General features: G+C 36.0%; 1 pseudogene; it reads right to left on the minus strand.

Annotated features, from left to right (window-relative positions):
* Positions 1 to 215: 215 nt before the first annotated feature.
* Positions 216 to 1,553, minus strand: LOC140527698 (tubulin alpha-1C chain pseudogene; annotated as a pseudogene).
* Positions 1,554 to 19,837: the final 18,284 nt, after the last annotated feature.

Raw genomic sequence — 19,837 nt, forward strand, 5'->3', positions numbered from 1 at the left:
AAATAAACAAACAAAAAGGAACCCTCATAAGTGACTAGATCTAGGGATCAAAAGAATGTTATATTATTTATGGATAAAATTAAATTTCTTCAATTCCAAATATCATTTTTTTGCAAGTATCACACCTTTATTGACATTTAACGATCACAGAGGACATTTTCACAAAACAGAAAATAAAGACAGACCTAGTATAAAGAAAAAGACAATGGACAAATTTAATACTCCTTACCTTCATTTTCCCCATCAGCACTATCTGCTCCAAACTTCTTATAAACTTTCTCCATGACAGCCATATACTCTCATGCCTCAGAGAACTTTCCTTCCTCCATGCCCTCCCCCACATACCAATGGACAAAGGCACACTTGGCATATATCAGATCAAATTTGTGGTCCAGGCGAGCCCAGGCCTCAGCAACAGCTGTAGTGTTGCTCAACATGCGCACAGCCAGCTGTACCTTGGCCAGGTCACCACTAGGAATCACAGTGCGAGGCTGGTAATTGATACCAACCCTGAAGCCAGTTGGGCACCAATCCACAAACTGGATGATACGCTTTGTCCTGATAGTGGCAATAGCAGCATTGACATCTTCAGGAACCACATCACCATGACAGAGCAGGCAACAAGTCATGTACTTACCATGACGAGGGTCACATTTTAGCATCTGTTTGGCAGGCTCAAAGCAAGTGCTGGTGATCTCTGCTACAGTCAACTGCTCATGGTAGGTTTTCTCATCGGAGATGACTGGGGCATATGTAGCCAGAAGGAAATAAATATGGGAATAGGGCACCACGCTGGTCTGAAATTCTGTCAGATCAACATTCAGAGCACCATCCACTCAGAGAGAGGCAGTGATGGAGGATACAATTTGCTTAATAAGATGATTCAGATTAGTATAGGTTGGGCATTCAATGTCAAGGTTTCTGCAACAGATATCATAGATGGCTTCATTGTCTAACATGAAGGGATAATCAGAGTGCTCCAGAGTGGTGTGAGTGATCAGAATGGAGTTGTATGGTTCCACTACAACTGTGGAAACCTGAGGGGCTGAGTAAATGGAGAACTTCACCTTGGACTTCTTGCCATAATCAGTGGACAGACATTCCATCAGCATAGAGGTGAAGCAGAGGCAGTCCTACCACCAAACCTGTGGAAAACCAAGAAGTCCTGAAGATCTGTGCACAGATCAGTAAGTTTCCGAATTCTGTCCAGAACAATGTCAATTATTTCTTTGCCAATAGTATAGTGTCCATGGGTGTAGTTATTGGCGGCATCTTCTTTGCCAGTGATCAGCTGCTCAGGATGGAAGAACTGGCAGTAGGTTCCAGCTCAAACTTCATCAATAACAGTTGGTTCCAGGTCTACAAATCCAGCATGGGGAACATGCTTGCCAGTCCCAGTTTCACTAAAGAAGGTGTTGAAAGAGTCATCTTGTCTTGTCACTTGGCATCTGCCCATCAGTCTGGAAGCCATATTCCAGGCAATACAGCACCCAACAGGCATTGCCAATCTGGACACCAGCTTAGTCAACATGGATAGAGATGCACTCATGCATGATAAAGATGTGCAGCGGTTCCCTGGGCTAATAGGAAATAGAAAGGAGGGCAGCACAAGCTTGTCACTGACCAACCATTAGGAAGTCTCTGGGAGAAGAGTTAGTGAGAATCCAATTATCATCTTATCAGCTTAAAACTACATAGCACATCCACAACTATCTTGTCAACCCCTTAACATTAAAAATGAGGAAAATAAGACTCAGAGATATTGAATACTTTTTCTGAGCATAGGCAGGTAGTCGAAAGAGCAGAACTAGAACTGGGACACAGATTCCTTGGCTTCAAGCCAAGTTCTCTTCCTACAACACCATACTTTAAAGTAGCAAATGAAAAGGCACAAAATAGAAAAAGAATGGCCAGATAACAGTTTTTGTGACATAAATAAGTGGGCTAACTTGAATGAAAAATTCAGTATTAGTCAGGAACGTGACATGACAATCCAGTACACAAATAGAGACAGAATACTTCCAAAAGTACTCCCAGAGATTATTTCATCAAGAATATATTGTTGCTTGCATACTATTGGCAGAACAATTAGGGAAGACCGTCCTCTTTAATAAATAAATGTACTCCTCAATAAATGTACATGGATTCACTAAGGAATGAGGCTACATGTTCATAATATCTTTATGAGAATGCACTATATGTGTATAAAAAGTATTCTTGATGAAAATATGAAAGAGAAAAGTTTATTTCTTTTACAGAAGACCATATGTTTTATCACTACACAACTGAACAGAATGTGAAGAGGATAAAAGATTCCATTATGTTTATAATCTGTCAATCTGACACATAATTTTGACTTAGTGAAGTATGGCACACAGTCTTAAACTTCTGTTCATATATTATACATTATATACATATACACACATATCCATACACATACATAATCTTCATATTCATATATGTTAACATTCGTATATATGCATGTATATTCTATGTATATGTATATGCATATATATACATAATACTTAGATCTGATAAGTGCAAACATATATATTTTTTTAATGTCTCTAATAATATCAACCAAAATATAAAATAGGTTTCCAGTTTAGTGACAAAAAGATTTGCCACTGCTATGGTAGATGTCTTGATTGAAGACCACTAAATGAAAGGATTCTCTATGGAAGGTAAGATGTTCTAGGTGCTATTGTTTCCAGATAATATTATATAAACTGCATTAAGCCCTGAAACTTTCATCAGAAGGCATCTTCAGTGAGTTCTATGATTAGTGAAAAGAGGGTAGTTAATCAGTTAGTCTTTTTTTTCAGTTGTACATAACTCTTTATGACCCCATTTGTGTGTGTGTGTATGTGTGTGTGTGTGTGTGTGTGTGTGTGTGTGTGTGTGTGTTGGGCAAAGAAATAGGACTGACTTTCCACTTCCTTTTCCAGCTCATTTTACAGATGAGAAAATAGAAGCAAACAGTGTAAATGGACAAATTCTTCAAATTCCAGTAATAATCTTTGCCCAAGAAATGGTTTCAGGGATATGTTCAAGTAAATGTTTGATAAAAAAAAAAAAAAAAGAGGTGATCTGATCCTGAGGTAAAATCACTGAATAACATATGGAAAACTTGAGAACTCCAACTATACTAACATATGGGAAAAGATATAGAATAAGTTTTTTAGAGGTGGATTATCTGAGGGAATATCTGGGAAATAAAAAAAAGCCAAAATTGTAGTGGATGATGAAGAATGAGTGTATGACTATCTGGAAACAAAGATGAGGTATCCACATCAATACAATTGTTGTTGAAATAACTGAAGAAGTATATGAGAAGTTCCCTGACTTCAGGAAGGTGATAATTCCATGATTCTTCTTCCTAGTCAGATAATAACTCTGATATTGTGTTCAATTCCCAATGCCATATTTTGAAGAGGATTAAAAAGAAATGGAGAGTGTATCCAATGTAAGCAACTAGGTTTCAAAAGTATGGTAGGCCATGTTATATGAAGAAAAACTGAAGGTATTTTTGGTGAGAGATGTACACTGACTCCTTGAAGTTACCTTCAGTTTAAAAGGAATTTTGGTTTTCTCTGTTTGGCTCTAGAGAATAGAACTAGGGTCAACGAGTGGATGTTGTAGAAAGTCCGATAACCATTATTTAAGGAAAAACGTCTATCAATGGATTTGGGTCAGCTTTGGAGATAAATTCCCTATCTCTAAAAGTATTCAAATAGTGACTGTCAGAAAACAAATCTAAGATGTTTAGACTGCACTTACTTAATTAAATGGATTAGATGACATTTGAATTCTCAATCTTGACCTTCTTTAATTCTATGATATGAAAGCCATATGAAATAGATTATGAGTATAATACTATAGCAGGCTGTTTTTTTTTTTAATTTTCAAATAGTAAATATTTTTTTAATTAACAAATATACTGCTCCACATATCAAAGACATCGAATTGACTCTCTGGGGGACACTTCACAAAACAAACAAATCACAACTTGCCTGTTAATCATAGTGTAAGAAACTTACCTGAAACTGAAAGGGGTTAACTGATTTGCTCAGTGATTGGCATAGAGATAATAAACATAAGAAAAAGAATAAAATTCTGGCCTTTTTGACTCCAAAATGCAATATGCAATGCAGTGTGCAACAATGCTTCTCATTTTTATAATAGTTACTTTTCTTCAAATAGTAGATTTGGAGAAAAGAGATTTTATCAGTTTCAAGAGACTTAGGACATCTTTCTGGTTCTGGGAGACACTTGTAATGATTTACATATCACCTCTGAAATAGCATCAATGACTACAGTTTGAGATTAACATTAATCTAATTTTGATATTAAGGTAATTGAAAACAAAACCTAATATAAAATGCTTCTTAATTATCTATAAAACATTATTTTATTATAGAAGACAGAAAAAATGTAAATGAAATTCAACACTTGACACTAAACATTCAACAACTCTTTTTTAATTTACCTCAAGAAGAACAGAAACAAGGCTGGATGCAGTGGAAGTCTGTTCAGTGGCCTAAGAAATAGTCCACGGGTCAAATAAACCAACAGGAATAGTCAAGCTTGTTTGACAATGAATGACACTTTCCCAGATTAGGAAAATATAGATCAACTCAGGTGTTGCTAAACAGAGTTAGAAGAAATTGAGCACATAGTAGAGGTGTGGGGAACCTGTAGGCTAGTGGACACATGACCTTCTAGGTCCTTGGATGTACCTTTTGACAGAGTCCAAAGTTTTACAGAGTTTTACATAACAAATGCTTTTATTAAGGGGATTCATTCTGTGAAGTTTAGGTACAGATAAAGGACTGCATTTAAGGACCTAGAGGGCCACATGTGTCCCAGAAGTCACAGGTCCCAACCCTGACCTAGTAGATTCTGAGGTATTTGTCAGATAATCCAATGAGTTAGTCTGAATCTGCCTAAGAAGTACTTGTGTTGAAAAAAATCATTGTTTTTTAACTGATATTCAAGAATATCTAGTACAATTCTTTCATTATATAAAAGAATGTGAAGCTCAAAGAAGGGAATGGATATGCCTAATTTAATTTAGCTAATTAAGGGCAGAGCTGGAATCTGAACTCAAATCTCTTGACTCTTTTTCAGGTAGTTTTCATGTTTCATAAGCCTGAGTCTCTCAAAACACATAAAATGGGCAAATATAATTTCCTTACTGTCATTTCATTTTCATCTCAGCAAAATAAGAAAAAAATATTATAACTTGAGGAATTTATCTTTGGAGATTGAATTTGTGAGTGTGTGCGCAGCACATGCAACTATTAGAGAGAGAGAGAGAGAGAGAGAGAGAGAGAGAGAGAGAGAGAGAGAGAAAGAGTGCTTACTAAGTTACTATAGCTGAATCTCCCTCTGAGACATATTGCTGAATGGCAAGAGTAATTATTTACAGTGGAGGGAGTCAAGATAGTGGAGTAGAAAGACACACATATGCTAGCTCTTACCCCACAGCCCATAAAATACCTGTAAAGAAGAACTATCAACAAATTCTAGAGCAGTAGAAGCCACAGAACAATGGAGTGGAGGAGATTTCTATCCCAGAGAGACCAGAAAGACCATTGGGAAAGGTCTGTTGTGCACCTGATGTTGAACAGAGCCCAGCCCTGCCTTGGTCACAATACACTGAAAGGAGCAGATCTGAGCAGGCTTCAGGGACAGAATCTCCAGCAGTAGCACAGATCCCTCAACCCACAGGCCCCAAAGGTCAGTGAGAGGGTCCTTTTGGCTGCCTGAGAAGGAAGCAGGGTGTCCCTATAACTCAGGCCTCCTCAAGAAGCAGCAGAAGACAAGGCTCCCAAAGCAAGCAGTAGCACACATCCATTGTTGAAGGTCTCGTTGTAAACTCCTTGAGGGAACTGAGCCCTGTGTGGCTTCCCCGAATTCATCTGAGCAGCTGATCTTAATCTTACACTGAATAACTGCCCTGCCCCCACCTAAAACCCCTGAGGCTTTGGAGCAACTCATCTGAATCTCAGCCCCCAGTGCTGGCTTGTTGAACTGGAGGAGAGGTGGTTGTGGAGAGGAAGCTCAGAAGTCAAATAACTGCCTGGGAAAATGCCAAAAAAAGGGGAAAAAATAAGACCATAGAAGGTTACTTTCTTGGGGAACAGGTGTCTCCCCCCATCCTTTCAGATGAGGAAGAATAAGGCATACTGTCAGAGGAAGTCAAGACCTCTGCCTCCAGGGTCTCCAAAGGGAACTTAAATTGGGTACAGGCAATAGAAGACCTTAAAAAAAAAAAGTTAGCAGTTTACTAAAAGAGAACCTTAAAAAAATGCTGAGGAAAATAACAGCTTTAAAAAGAATCCTGGAAAATTGGAAAAAGAGGTCTACAAAGCCAATGAGGAAAAGGAGGTTGTAAAAAGCAGAATTAGCCAAATGGAGGAGAAGGTTCAAAAGCTCACTGAACAAAATAATTCATTGAAAGAGAGAACTGAATTCAGGGAAAAGAATGACTATGAGTTAAACCAAGCAGTTAGTGAACAAAGCCAAATATTTGAAAAAAATAGAAGATAATGTGAAACATCTCATTGGAGAAACAACTGACCTGGAACATAGATCCAGGAGAAACAATTTAAAAATTATAGGACTACCTGAAAGCCATGATCAAAAAAAAGAGCCTAGACATTATCTTCCATGAAATTATCAAGGAAAACTTTCCTGATGTACTAGAATCAGAGGGCAAAATAAATATTGAAAGAATTTACCGCTCACCTCCTGAAAGAGACCCTAACAGAGAAACTCCTAGGAATATTGTGGCCAAATTTCAGAGTTCCCAGATCAAGGAGAAAATACTGCAAGCAGCTAGAAAGAAACAATTTCAGTACTGTGGAAACACAATCAGGATAACACAGGATCTGGCAGCTTCAACATTAAGGGATCAAAGGGCTTGGAATGGTATATTTCAGAGGTCAACGGGATTGAAACCAAGAATCACCTACCCAGCAAACCTGAGTATAATACTTCAAGGGAATAAATGGTCATTCAATGATATAGAAGACTTTCAATCATTCATACTGAGGAAAAGACCAGATCTTTACAGAAAATTTGACTTCCCAAAACAAGAATCAAGAGAAGCATGAAAAGGTAAATAGAAAATAAAAATCATAAAAGACTATCTAAAGCTGAACTGTTTACATTACTACATGGAAAGAAAATATTTTTAACTCTTGAATCTTTTCTCAGTATTTGGGTAGATGGAGAAATTGTATACATGCACACACACACACACACACACATACACTTTCACATATAGATGGAGAGTACAGGGTGTGTTATATCAGAAGAGATGATATCCCCACACAAAAAAAATAAAAATTAAGGAGCGAAGAAGGAAAATACTGGGAAGAGAAAGGGAGAAATGGAACGGGGCAGGCTGTAACTCATAAAAGAGATAAGAAAAATCTTATTCAATGGAGGAGAAAAGGGAGAAAGGGAGAGGGGAAAAATGAAGCTACTCTCTCCACATGTGGTTGAAGGAGGGAATAGCATGCTAACTAAACTTGATATGAAAATTTATATCATACCACACATAACTAGAAGAGGAGGCCACAAGTGGGGTGAGGGGAATGTTAGAAGGGAGGGCAAATGGAAGAAAGGAGTCACTAGAATAAACACTTTAGAGAAGGGACAAGGTCAATTGTGGGGGGAAAAATAAGGGGAGATAGAGTAGGACAGAGGGCAATATAATTAGTGTTACACAACATGATTATTATGGAAGTCTTTTGCAAAAGAACACATATTTAGTCTGTATTGAATTGCTTCCCTTCTTAGTGGGGCTGGGGAGGGGGGGAGGGAGAGAAGTTGGAATTCAAAGTATTAGCAACGAATGTTGAGAAGTTCTATTTCATATAATGGGGAAATAAGAGTTACAGGGAATGGGGTATAGAAATTTATCTTGCCCTACAAGAAAAGAGAGAAGATGGGGATAAGGGAAGGGTGGGGTGTGATAGAAGGGAGGGTACATTGAGGGAAGGAGTAATCAGAATGCAAGGTATCAGGAAGTGGGGGGAGGGGAGTGATGGGGAGAAAAATTGGACATGTTGAGAAGTGAGGTAAAAGCAGTTAGTATTAAAATAATTGACTGAATTAATTACTGAAAATAAATCAATGACATTTTTAGTTTGGGGAAAAGAATTTCAGTCTAAATTTCCTAGAGGAAGGTAACCTTGGGTAAAATTTGGCATTGATGGAAAAGTTAAGGTTTTAATGTTAAATTTGATTTTATGATTACTGTTTATTCAGGAACTAGAACATGTATAGAGAGGCATGTAAGCCACTTAAGACTTGCCTCAAATGATGTTCCTTAGTTAAAGTGATATTATAATCATATTTGAAACCTGGTTATTAGAACTTGCCATTTTTAGATGCTATGGGACTATTAAGTGACTATTTTTATGAGTCTAACTCCAGGTATGGATAGCAAGAAAGGCGATCTGAGCCTCCAATCCAGGATGCCAGTAAGCTGGTGAGTTGCTATGAACTGCAAAAGGTGATCTTATGGGCAGGGGGGAAGAGTGACTGTTCAGCCTGGGCTGGGGGGGAATTCTCCAGACTGAATTTCCACACTGACACCTGGCAGACTTTAAAGCCTGACTGAATGCAAGTGGATAATCTAATCCTACCTGGCATTGACATGAAGTTGGGGAGATATTGTATCCTTGCAAAGTCCCTACTCTTGGTGGCAACTTCCTGTAGTCAAAAGGTTTGTAAGCTTAATACCAGATCTATTTAATTATAGTTTATTGGTAGGGGAACATCCGAGGTTAAGTCTAAAATTAACCTATTAGGCATAGGACTTTAGACCAACAACAACAATTTAGGGTCCTTTAATTCTTAGTAATACTGTGGAGACGATCAGGTCAAGAGCTTGTGAAGTTAGAAACGTAAATATTATTTGTGTCTCAGTTGGTTAATGTTTAAAAAAATTCTTTTGTGGTCCATATTGTAAATGCTTTAAAAAGAAGTATCACCCGACCAAAAGTTTGGTTTGTTTTATCTATTATAAACTGTGTTAAAAATGAAAAATAAAATTTAAAAAAAAGAGTAATTATTTACATTCTCAATTAATCGGAATTATCCTAATAACAGAGTTCAAGGTAACTTTAAGCTAAAAAATGAAGTGATAAATAGTTCTTGCTTCATTTATTTGTTTGATTTTTCTGAAGAAACTTAGAAATGTCAAACTTCGAATGATGATAGGAAAATGACAGTTTTCCAGCATAAAGTTGAAAGTAACATCTTTTAGGGGTCAACCCATCCCCTGAATTGTCATGTTTATAATTTACTGATCTGGAGCATTGAGGTTTTTATATGCACGTTGATCCAGGAGAGTAATGCAATTGATAAGGCATTTAACATGGTACTATCAACATCTAATATGTGAATAGACATTCTTCACTGCCCAGAGCATCTATAGCCCCAATTGAAGAATACTGAAGTTTAAAGTATTGAAGGGACATGTCCTTGACCTAGATATAGATTGATGTATAATCTTTAATTAATTTCAACTTTCAGTTATTTTCGCAAAGTATACTTCTTATTTTGGTATAAATTCAGAAGATGACTACCCTCCATTCACAGCATATACAAATCAGGCTCATCATGAATAATATCACCCTTGAGTCTGAAGGATGGAAAAATAACCCTTTAATTACCATGTTTATGTCTCCCTTTTTAGGCATCAACAGAAAGTAAATATGCTTAACAGAACGTTGGCAATTACTTTCTGCTTTTCAGACTCTAGACTTAATTATGAGTGAATCAATCAATATTGTCCTATTCACTGCTTTCATTCCCTTCACTTATTTATGTTTATAAAGTGTACAGCATTCCATGTAAAAGCAAGTCTTTGATCCTCACTTGGACTTTCAGTTTACACTCAAAACTTCCATCTAAGAGAACAAAATTACTACCTCCTTCCCCAACCTTTTATTTAATGCTAGCTACTGTTTTTTTTTTTTCTCCAGGGGATGATGTTAATAACACATATGCACTTTGAGCTTTGCAAAGGACCTTACATACCTGTCCCATTTGATTCTTAACTATGCATTTGGTACAGCATGAACCTTATGGAAACAGTCTCAGGGAAAGAGACTAACATACTCAAGATTGCAAAACTAGGAGGTGGCAGATTTGGGAAGTCAATCTTAAACCATTGCACAGAAGGACTTAGAACTAAAAGTATATTTAGTCCAATATCCTCATTTTATACAAAGGAACAATGAGACTCATAATATGGAGGGGAAAAGTTTAAGCTTCTACAACTTGTAGTTCAAAGATCTCCATTTTCAATTGAGCTTATTAGATTCCAAGTCTTCTGTTACAGCTCTGCCCAACTTATTCATCACCAACACTAGGCCTAAGTGTACTAGTCAAAGAAGGAACTGCTTGCTTCTGTATTAAGATATCAAGGTTTTGAGAGTCCTACAGCCCCTCAACTTCTTTCCATGTGCTCCCTGGTGTGAGGACAAAGTGTTTATTTCACAATGAGAGAGGGCTTATTACACAAAACATCATGAAAACTACATAAGCAATGATCATGCTGACTCTCCCTTCATGAATTCCAAGGAGCAGAAGCCCATTTCCTCCAGTTCCCTCCGAGGCAACTCACTCTACTTTTGGATATCTCTGGAACACATTTCCTACCATGAAATCTAGAAGTCCCACTCCCTAACTTTCACCATTTATTCCTTAGTCTACTCTTCGATGCCAAAAAGAAAAGAGCAAACATCTAAGCCTAAACTGTCTTCTACATAGTAACCCTCCACATACTTAAAGACTTCTAATATGTTCCCCATGCCCTGAAATCTTATCTTATAAAATCAAACTATTCATTTTCATTTACAATATTTAATCTTCTTGTAGCATCATCTCAAGACACTTCACTATCCTGGTTGGCCCCTCTAGACACATTTCAATATACTTCCTAAATTATGGCTCAGGAAATGGAAAGATGTGATATGACCAGGGCAGAGTAACACAATTCTTTATTCCTGGAATAAATTTTTTTGACTACTATATCACATAGCTGATTCATATTGAAATTAGGGGTTTCTAACATCTTCATGTGTCTTATAGATAAAACTTTTTAATGATGTATCTCTCATGCCTTAGAGAACATAATCCTTTCAGTTCTGGAACACCTGCCTTTGGAAAACACTTTATTATTTGGAGGATATCTCAAATTCTCCATTATAACTGGGCAGGCTCCAGCAAAGCTTTACTTTACTCACCAGGCATGTCCTTGGTCAGCCACTTTTCAACTCCATGCATATCTTCCACTATGTACCTGCCTCTCCAGTACCATTTTCTACTTCAAGAACTGTATTAAAATTCATACTACCATTGGTAGTGGAAAGGGAAAATCAATCTAATTTTCCATTCCTGCCTTCACCAACCCTATGAATTTCCATATCAAAATATTCTTGCCTGGCTAGCACTCCCTATTATGTGTTATCTTCACCATTAGAATGCAATCTTTTTCTAATATGCTTATTTAATTATTTTTAGTTTTCAACATTCATTTCCACAAAATTTTGAGTTCCAAATTTTCTCTCTATCTCTCTTCTCCCCCCACCCCAAAACATTGGGCATTCTGATTACCCCTTTCACCAGTCTGCCCTCCCTTCTATAATACCCATGCCTTATCCCCATTTTCTCTCTTTTCTTGTAGGGCAGGATAGATTTCTATACACCAATACCTGTATTTCTTATTTCTCAGTTGCATGCAAAACAATTCTCAACATTTGTTCCTAAAACTCTGAGTTCCATCTTTTCTCCCTTCCTCCCTCCCTACCCATCCCCATTGAAAAGGCAAGCAATTCAATATAAGCTATATATGTGTAGTTTTGCAGAAGACTTCCATAATAGTCATGTTGAGTAAAACTAACTGTATTTCCCTCTATCCTATCCTGCCTCCCATATTTTCTATTTTCTCTTTAGCCCTTGTCCCCCCAAAGTGTTTTCTTCTAATTACTCCTTCCTCCCATTTGCCCTCCCTTCTATCACCCCACCCCACTTATCACCTTTTCCCCTGCTTTCCTGTAGTATAAGATAGATTTTCATACCAAGTTGAGTGTGCATGTTATTCCCTCCTTAAGCTAAATGTGATGAGAGTAAGCTTCACTTTTTCCCTCTTACCTTCCCCCTTTCCCCCTGCATTGAGAAAGCTCTTTCTTGCATCTTTTATGAGAGACAATTTGCCACATTCCATTTCCCTTTCTCCTTCCAATTTTCCTCTCTCATCCTTAACTTAATTTTTTTAGATATCATCCCTTCCTATTCAACTCACCCTGTGCTCTCTGTCTATGTGTGTGTGTGCATGTGTGTGTGTGTGTGTGATCCCTCCAACTACCCAAATACTGAGAAAAGTTTCAAGAGTTACAAATATTATCATTCCACATAGCAATGTAAACAGTTAAGCTTTAGTAAGTCTTTTATGTCTTCTTGTTCCTGCTTACTTTTTCATATTTCTCTTGATTTCTGTATTTGAAAGTCAAATTTTCTATTCAGCTCTGGTCTTTTCATTAAGAATACTTGAAAATTCTCTATTTCATTGAATGACCAGTTTTTTCCCTGAAGTATTCTACTCAGTTTTGCCCAGGAAGGTGATTCTTGGTTTTTATCCTAGTTCCTTTGACTTCTAGAATATCATATTCCAAGCCTGTCAATTCCTTAATATAGAAGCTGCTAGATCTTGTGTTATCCTGATTGCATTTCCACAATACTCAAATTGTTTCTATCTGCCTACAATATTTTCTCCTTGTCCTGAGAACTCTGGAATTTGGCTACAATATTCCTGGGAGTTTTTCTTTTCAGATCTCTTTCAGGAGGTGATTTGGTGGGCTCTTTCAATATTTATTTTATCCTCTGGTTCTAGAATATCAATGGAGTTTTCCTTGATAATTTCATAAAAGATGATGTCTAGGCTTTTGTTTTGATCATGGCTTTCAGGTAGTCCCATAATTTTTAAATTGTCTCTCCTATATCTATTTTCCAAGTCAGTTGTGTTTCCAGTAAGATATTTCACATTGTCTTCACTTTTTTCATTCTTTTCATTTTGTTTTGTAATTTCTTGGATTTTCATGAAGTCATTAGATTCTATCTGCTCCATTCTTATTTTGAAAGAACTATTTCCTTCAGTGAGCTTTTGAACCTCCTTTTCCATTTGACTCTTTCTGCTTTTTAAAGAGTTCTTCTCCTCTTTGGTTTTTTGGACCTCTTTTGTCATTTGGTATAGTCTATTTATAAAGGTGTTAATTTCTTCAGCACTTTTTGGGTCTCCTTTAGCACACTGTTGACTCATTTTTCATTACTTTCTTGCATGACTTCCATTTCTCTTCCCAGTTTTTCCTCCACCTCTCTTATTTGATTTTCAAAATCCTTTTTGAGCTTTTCCATGGCCTGAGACCATTGCAAATTTATTTTGGAGGTTTTGAATGCAGAAGCCTTGACTTTTAGGTATTCTTCTGATGGTATGCATCGTTCTTCCTCATCTGAAAGGGTGCAAGAAAATACCTGTTCACCAAGAAAGTAGCTTTCCATAGTCTCATTTTTTCCCCCTTTTTGGGAATTATCCCAGCCAGTTCCTTGACTTTTGAGTCCTTTGTCAAGAGGAAGATATACTCTGGTAATCTGTAAGTTCTCAGTTCCTTCAAGGTGGCACATTCAACAGAGAGGAATTTGCTCCTCTTCTGGCCTGTGTTCTGGTCTAGGAGCAACCACAAGCACTCTTCTATTGAGGATCTGCTAGTAGGATTCCGTGCCCAGAGCTTTCATCAGCTCCACCAGCCAGCACTCCTCCTCACCCCAGGACTGCTACTCAGGGCTGAGGCCCAGATCAGCTGTTCAATTCCCACAGGCTCTTTAAGCAAGGACTCCAAAAATGGACAAAGCCATTTCAGGGGTGGCTGCAAGTGGGGCCAGACTGTATTCCCTTCCCAAACAGGTGAAAGATCTTTCTTATCCACCTTTGAAATCATCTTCGGTGTTTGAGGGTTCAACCATCTGTGAACTGCTGCTGCAGATGGTGCCCTGAAGCCTGCTCTGGTCCTGTCCCTGCCATGTGGTGTGCCCAAGGCCAGGCTGTGCTCTGCTCTGAATCTGGTGTGATAGACCTTTCCTGTAAGCCCTCTAGCCTGTGTTGGGCTGGAAATCTCTTTCATTCTGTCCTTTTGTGGCTTCTGTTGCTCTAGAATTTGTTCAGAGTCATTTTTTTACAAGTATTTTATGGGCTGTTTGGGGGAGCTTCTACAGTTCCATCCTTCTACTCTGCCATCTTGGCTCTGCCTAGAATGCAATCTTGAGGACAGCAACATCCTGTATTTTTTTATTTGAATTTCCAGTGCTTAACACAGTCCTTCTCACAATGTAATAGTTGTCTCCCTCATCATAAGATAGCTTATTGATAACAGTGATTGTTTCATTATTTATATTTGTATCCCCAGTACCTAGGAGAGTGACTGACATATAGAAGATACTTAATGAATCCTTGATGATTGATTGGACATATTTTTATTACACAAGACACTCAGAATGGAAACCTACCAAATAGGACCATCTACATAATTAGTTAGGAAATACTTTTATGCTGTACTCTGTCATATTTATATATCAGTGTCCCAATAAACTCTTTATTTCTTTAATAATTCCTGTCAATATTTTTGAAGAATGGATGTAAGCAGATAAGTATGGGTATGTTTCCACTAAGTAAAGAGAAGTACCTGACTATCATGAATTTCCTTAGCCATACAGCTAAAAAATGGTTAAGTCACATCCATGCTGCATCCCACACCTCAATTTCACATGGCCAGAAATGCAATGTGGTTCTTATACACTTTCATATCACTTTATAGTTTGAAATTCAACCAAATAAGCAAGACATGTGTAACTTTGTTATGGAAAAAATCAGGAAGAATGTTTGAACTAGAAGTATTTTTAGTAACCATTTACTTTTCTTCTTTTACAAATGAAAAAATTGAGGGCAATCTGAATCCAAGTTACTTCAGTTTTTTAATACTTATAAATGTTTCCCTAAAGAACATGAGATATCATTTTTAATTAAATGACCTTATAAACTTAATATTAAAAGTCAGTAAACTGATTAATTATACTTACTATCTGCTTATATTTTATTTTTTTTACTCTAGTATTTCATGGGGATATTTACTGTTTACTCTGTTTTTTGGTTCTTTTAAAATTTACTTTCCATTATTTTATAACAGTCTTTCTAGGTTTCTTTATGTTCTTCATCCTTGTCAGTATCATTTTATATTAATATTTCATTTTATTATTCCAGCTCGATCTTAATAAGTTAGAAAAAGAGGCATTGTGAACATTGCAGTTGGGTCTGTGGAGGAATACAGTGGGTCAAAATTGACACAGAGAAAATAAAAATACCAGGTGACAGTAGCAGAAGGAAGCAGCCCCATTCCCAAATATGATGAATGGAATAGAAATCTGTGTAGATTCTAATAATGAAAGCCAGAACAGGACCTGTGAAATATGGTAGCTCTAGCTACCATTGCTAAGTTATGAGTCGCAATTCTAGAATACAGAGGAGGGAAGTGAATAGATCTCTCCACAGTTCACAACACTTTGGAAGCACTGAAAACTTACAGAGCCTAGGACAAGTTAGGAGAGTAGCAGAAGAAATTAAAAGACTGAAGGTTAGGTTAGTTGTCACCATGAATTAATTTGTGAGAGAGGAATATATTGGGAGGATAATGGGAATAGAATGGGATAAATTATCTCTCACCTAAAAGAGGCCCCAAAAAGCTTTTTCAATGGAGTGGAAGGGGGGAAGGTAAGAGAGAAAGAGTGAACCTTACTCTCATTGGATTTGGTTTAAGAAGGGAATAACATGCACACTCAGTTTGGTATGAAAATCTATCTTACACTACAGGAGAGTAGGGGAAAAAGGAATAAGTAGGGAGGAAAGCATGATAGAGGGAAAGGCAAATGGGAAGATGGGGTAATTAGACATAAATACTTTTGAGGACAGGGTCAAAAGACAGAACAGAATAAATGGGGGAGGCAGGATAAGATGAAGGGAAATATAGTTATCTTTATCAACATGACTCTTATGAAAGTGTTTTTCATGCCTACACTTGTATAATCTATATCAGATTGCAAACCTTCTCTGTGGGGATGGGTGGGGAGAGAGGAAGGGAGAGAAGCTGGAACTCAAAATATTAAAAACAAACATTAAAAATTGTTTATACAAGCAACAGGGAAATAAGATGTACAGGCAATGGGGTAAAGAAGTCTATCTTGCCCTAAAAGAAAATAGAGGGAGAGGGTATAAGAGAAGGGAGAGGTGTGATAGAAGGAAGGGCAGATTAGGGGAACAGGTAATTAGAATGCACAATGTCTTGGAGTAGGTGGAGGGGAGAGATGACAAGAAAATCTGGAACACAGAATCTTGTGGAAGAGAATGTTGAAAACTTAAAACAAATAATGAATTGAAAGAAAATAGAGTGCAGGGGAGGGGATAAAGGGGGTGATATAATGAAGTATAGACTGGAAGGGAGGGTGGATGGGGTGGGGAGAAAATTTGCAATTTAAATTCTTGTGGAAGTGAATATTGAACACTGACAAATAAATGAATTTCACATTTCAAAAAAGATATTATAAAGAAAATCTTCCAGGAGGCAAAGTAGAAACTGAAAGAATATACCAGTCACTTCCTGAAGAAATTTCAAGAAAACTCCTAGGAACTATTATAGCAAAATTTCAGAACTCCCAGGTTAATGAGTAAATACCAAAAACAGCCAGAAAGAATTCAAATACCACAGAGTCACAGTCAGGATCACACAAGATTTTTGGAATATGATATCCTGAAAAGCAAAATGAGTTAGAAGAACCACCAAGAATAACTTACTCAACAAAATTGAGTGTAATCCTACAGAGGGAAAAAATGTATATCTAATGAAATAGAGAACTTTCAGCATTCCTGTGGAGGAGACTAGAGCTGAATAGAAAACTTGACATTCAAGCACAATATTCAAAAGGAGCATAAAAGGGCAAAGATAAGTGAGAAATCATGTCAATAAATAATTTTAAACTGCTGATATTCCAATAAGAGAAAATGATATATGTATATTCTAATAATCAGCTGTGCATACTGAAAAATACAGAAACAAATAAAAAACCCCAATTAAATATCAAAAGAGAAATTCTTAGAATCAAAGAAGAGATTAATGAAATTGAAAGTAAACACGTGTGCATGCACACACACACTGAAGTAGCATTACTGTTATGAATAACAATACCAAAAAGTAAATAAAACATTAGCAAATTCAATTTTAAAAGATAGGAAATCTAAATTATTAGCATCAAAAATGAAAAAAAATATGAATGTACAGCCAGTAAAGATAAAAGTTAAGTGATTATTAGAAGTTCTTTTGTCCAACTATATGTCAATAAAGCCTACAGCTGAAAGGAAATACATGAATATTTACAAAAATACAAATTTTCCAGATTAACAGAACAGGAAATATAATATTAAATAACTTTAATCTAGAAAAAGAAATTGGGGTGGGGAACAATAAAAACATAGTATTTGATAAATTTACAAGTGAATTCTACCCTACTTTCTTTAAAGAAAAATTAATTCCAATACAATATAAAGTTTTTGAAAAAAGAAAAGGCAAAAGAGTGCTATGAAATTACTCATATCACATAAAAAGTGATCTTGATACCTAAACCAGAGAGTTTAGGTATGAAACAGAAAAAGAAAACTATAGACCAATTTACCTAATGAATATTATAAAAAAAATATTATATATGATATGAGCAAAAGGACTATAGCAATACTTCTCAGAGATTATATCTCTATTTATACTCAGAATGCAGAAGTGGTTCTATATTAGGAAAACTATAAGTATATTGACAATATAAATTGCAAAAATGATTTTAAAATCATGTGATTATATCAATAGATGCAGAAAAAGCTTTTGACAAAATGTGACACTTTTTTCCAATAAAAATAGTAGAAAGTATAGGAATAAATGAAGGTTTTCTTTAAATAAGAAGTAGATATCTAAAACCAAGAGCAAAGTATTACCCATAAAAAAAAGAAAACATATACTATGACATTCTGTTGAATGTTGACTTTTGGTTAAATCTTAAGGCCAAGAATTTCATCCCTTGCCCAACTTAATATGGAATCACTATATTTTTAGCAATGCTAGGACTTGAGTGTTATTCATATTTTCTTTTTAATTATTCCTAAATAATGTAGAGAAATAAAATTTTGATATAAATAACATTCTTGTACTGTAATATATTCTTATGTGTTTTAGTAAAGCACTTAAAATTAACAATTATTTCTCAATATATTCAACCTTCTCTTCATCTCACACAAATTGAAACTCCTCCATTACCAAAGAAAAAAGTTAAGCAAAAATGAGAAATTTAAAAGACTGGATCTGTTCATGTATTTAACTTTCCTTACCCATAATCTCTTTCATCTATAATATTTTCTTGAGCATTATTATTGACCAATTTCTTTAACTATTGGTTTTGTTTACATAATTTTAGTCATGTGTAAACCCTTCTTTTAGTGTTGTTTATTCTGATCTCAAATCATTTCATAGACTACCTTGAACTCTTAAATGAAATACACATGCACACACAAGTATAAATATACACATATATAGGTATAGACACATGTGTTTGTGTTGATATATTTTTCAAGTGTGACAAACATTTTTCTTACTGTGGAGAAACCAACAGAATTTTACCTTCCAAAACAGGTTCCAAAATATGTTGTCCCTTTATGACCATATGCTTCTCAGTAATGAATTTAACATATTTTTATTGTTTAGGATTTCTGCAATTACAGGTGATAACGTTACTCCATGAATATAAATGAATTTGTATTACTTTCCATAGAAAGTATGCATTCATACAGAACTCCTTTGGCAAACTGAATGCTTCATTCTGAAAAAATGGAGTTCTTCTGAAGTTTGTTCTTACTCCCATCCCAAATCCACATGAATATGTAGATCACAAGGAGAAATGCATGTTTCTTTAGAAACTTTATTGCTGTCTCTTGAGGAAGGAGCCTCTCCATCATTCCTTACAACATTTCTCAAGCTAGTTAGAGATAATAGAAAACAAACAAACTTCCTTAGGATACTTAGTTTTCCCTCTACTTCTGCAATTTTACAATCTTGCCTTAAACTCCCAAATTAAAAGTAAGATAGCTAAATCTATACCTATGTGTGTATTCATATATACATAAATATGTATACGCATACACATATATATATATATATACACACATATGTGTGTATGGATGTATGCATATACACATATACAAATACATAGAATATATAGATGCAGATAATAAGACTCAGTTAAACCTAAGTGAAGTAGTTGTCTTTTAACTATCTAAGTTCTTACAGATGACAAATGTCTATGTCCTGTTACTTCCAATCCCACTTTCACTATCTCATTTGGCTAATAACATAGAATGCAGGTGAATTATTTAATGGGAAAAGAAAAATAGATTATGTCAGATATAGAACTTTCATTTTATTTTTTTTTCATAAAAGAAAAATGTATTACTTATCTTGTGGGTACAAGCTACAATCTCACTCTGCCCCCCATTCCCCACCTCCTCTAGCTATTTTTTTTTATGAACACCAAGTGATAACCTACATTTGAAGATAACATACATGGTTGTCACTCTCTTGTCCTGCCACCACTTACTTACTTGAGATAGCATGCTTTTTCATTGCCCCGATGTGGTGGTGTGGGGAGCTATCTCTGCTATTGTACCCTTCATCAA

Source organism: Notamacropus eugenii, chromosome 1, assembly GCF_028372415.1.
Source record: "Notamacropus eugenii isolate mMacEug1 chromosome 1, mMacEug1.pri_v2, whole genome shotgun sequence".
NCBI classification, from domain to species: Eukaryota; Metazoa; Chordata; class Mammalia; order Diprotodontia; family Macropodidae; genus Notamacropus; species Notamacropus eugenii.